Source organism: Pongo pygmaeus, chromosome 16 (genome assembly GCF_028885625.2).
Source record: "Pongo pygmaeus isolate AG05252 chromosome 16, NHGRI_mPonPyg2-v2.0_pri, whole genome shotgun sequence".
Taxonomy (NCBI): Eukaryota; Metazoa; Chordata; class Mammalia; order Primates; family Hominidae; genus Pongo; species Pongo pygmaeus.
The window spans coordinates 70,536,022-70,539,345 of NC_072389.2; positions in this window are offsets into that span (position 1 = coordinate 70,536,022).

Genomic DNA, 3,324 nt, shown 5'->3' on the forward strand with positions numbered 1-3,324 from the left:
TCTTTGACTTATGACAAAATTGGCTCTTTAGAACAGTTGGAAAGGGAAAGTCTTTTAAATAAATTGTTCTGGATTAATTTGATATCCATCTGGGGGAAAACAAAAACAAAAACAATATTGACCTCTACCTCATGTCATACCTAAAAATCGATTCCAGGTGGACTGTAGATTTAAATGTAAAAGGTAAAATAATAAAGCTCAAAGATAAAAATGAAAGACTATATTCATGGCCTTGCAGTAGTCAAAACATTTCTTAAGTTACAAAAGGGCTAATGGGCCAGGCACATTGGCTCATGCCTATAATCCCAGCACTTTGAGAGGCCCAGGCAGGAGGATCAGTTGAGGCCAGGAGATTGAGATGAGCGTGGGCAACAAAGCAAGACCCCTATCTCTACAAAAAATACAAAACTAGCCAGGTATGGTGGCACACACCTGTAGCCCCAGCTACTCGGGAGGCTGAAGTAAGAGGATTGCTTAAACCTGGGAGGACGAAGCTGCAGTAAGATGAGTGAGCTGTGAGCCCAGGTTGCACTCCAGCCTGGGCAACAAAATGAGACACTGTCTCAAATAAATAAATAAATAAATAAATAAATAAAATAAAATAAAATTAAATTAAAAAAAAAACACAACAACAACTCCAAAAGAGACTAACCATGAAGGAAAATTCTGATAAACTGGATTACATTAAAGTTAAGAACTTCTGCCAGGTGCAGTGGTTTACACCTGTAATCCCAGCACTTTGGGAGGCTAAGACAGGCAGATCGCTTGAGGTTGGGAGATCGAGACCATCCTGGCCAACATGGTGAAACCCTGTTTCTACTAAAAATACAAAAATTAGCCAGGCATGGTGGCACATGTCTGTAATCCCAGCTACTAGGGAGGCTGAGGCAGGAGAATCGCTTGAACCTGGGAGACGGAGGTTGCAGTGAGTCAAGATCACAGCACTGTACTCCAGCCTAGGTGACAGAGGGAGACTCTGTCTCAAAAAAAAAAAGAAAGAAAAAAAAGTTAAGAACTTCCATTCGGCCGGGCGTGGTGGCTCACACCTATAATCCCAGCACTTTGGAGGCTGAGGCGGGCGGATCACAAGGTCAGGAGATCGAGACCATCCTGGCTAACATGGTGAAACCCGTCTCTACTAAAAATACAAAAAATTAGCTGGGCATAGTGGTGGGCGCCTGTAGTCCCAGCTACTCAGGAGGCTGAGGCAGGAGAATGGCATGAACCCAGGAGGCAGAGCTTGCAGTGAGCCGAGATCACGCCACTGCACTCCAGCCTGGGTGACAGAGCGAGAATCTGTCTCAAAAAAAAAACAAAAAACAAAAAAACAAAAAAACTTCCATTCATCAGAATACACCATTAAGAGAGTTAAAACAAAAACAAAAACAAATCACAGAGTGGGAGAAGATATTTGCAACACATCTATATGACAAAGGACTCATATCCAGTAAATACAAAGAACTTCTATAAACAATAAGAAATGGGCAAGAGATTTTTAATATGCACTTTACAAAAGAGGATATCCAAATAGCCAATATGATAAGTTGTTTAACTTCATTAGTCATCAGGAGAATGCAAAATAAAACAATGAGATACCACTACACAAACATACAACCATTAATTTAAGGTTAAAATTAAAAAGCTTCACAGTATCAAGCGGTGATGAGGATGTGGAACATCTATAACTGTTCCACAGTTGTAACTGTTTCACTGTTCATCAGAAAGTCACTTAGTATTAGTCAACAGTATCTACTAAACCTGAAAGCCAAGAATTAAGAACTCATTCACACATCACTTCTTGGCCTTTTGGGTTAGATCAAGACTAGTATCTGTCCTTCGTTTAGCAATACTCACAACAGCCAGGAATTTAATTTTTGATGTATTTTAAACTACATTAAATATTGAGTCTGTTGCCTTTAAAAAAGAATAAACTCGGCTGGGCGTGGCCGCTCACGCCTGTAATCCCAGCACTTTGGGAGGCTGAGGCGGGCAGATCACAAGGTCAAGAGATCAAGACCATCTTGGCCAACATGGTGAAACCCCGTCTCTACTAAAAACACAAAAATTAGCTGGGCGTGGTGGTGCGCGCCTGTAGTCCCAGCTACTTGGAAAGCTGAGGCAGGAGAATCGCTTGAACCAGGGAGGCGGAGACTGCAGTGAGCTGAAATCGTGCCACTGCACTCCAGCCTGGTGACAGAGTGAGACTCTGTCTCCAAAAAACAAAACAAAACAAAACAAAACAAAAAAACTTGGCCGGGCGTGGTGGCCAATACCTCTAATCCCAGCACTTTGGGAGGCCGAGGTGGGTGGATCACCTGAGGTCAGGAGTTCAAGACCAGCCTGGCCAACATGGTGAAACCCTGTCTCTACTAAAAATACAAAAAAAAAAAAAAAAAAAAAATAGCTGGGCGTGGTGGCATGCGCCTGTAGTCCCAGGTACTTGGGAGGCTGAGGCAGGAGAATCGCTTGAACCCAGAAGGCGGAGGTTGAGGTGAGCCGAGATGGCACCACTGCACTCCAGCCTGGGCGATAGAGTGAGACTCTGTCTCAAAAAAAAAAAAAAGAAAAGAAAAGAAAAGAAAAAGAACAAACTCATTCACACAGAATTTAAGCTCACGACTGGAAGTGCCTCTGGCTCAACACAGTCTGTCATCCCTGCCAGGATGACGCAAAGCTCCGCCCTGCTAGGGGTCACTACAGTCATCCCCTTCCCATGAGAGCATCATGTGGAGAGGTAGGGTGGATAATCTGAGTGCAAAGAGGTCAAATGAAGGCAGGTAGGCAAATCCCTTAATTCCCTCATCTCCTGCCCCATCTGTCAACTCTTGTTAGTGTCTTGCTATATATAAGACTCAAAAGGTTTCTCCACTCCATGCCTAGAGCTGGTCTTCCTGCACAGCAGGAGGTGGCTCTCTGTGCTGCCTTCCATACAGAATCAGGAAGGTCCCACTGTAACCAGTAAATTATCTGCCCCACCAGCCAGTTCTTACAGGGGACCTTTGAGGTACAAGGGTGTTATAGGAGACACAGGAAAGTTCAGCAAGTTTTGGCATTCTCAGATTTATTATTCACATTTTCAGGTATCATCTGAATTTTGAGCTATCTCTGGGGAAGGGACACAGTTCTGTTGAGACTATCTGTCCACTTAGCAGGTATAGGGCACCCTTCTCTCCATCTTCCGCCCAGCATCTGCATCCTAATAGGTATTTTCTACTCAGCCCTACACTTGCTTCTAGGATACTAAGGATTTGGGGAACATATCTCTTTTTTTCTTTTTTGAGACGGACTCTCGCTCTGTCTCCCAGGCTGGAGTGCAGTAGTGCA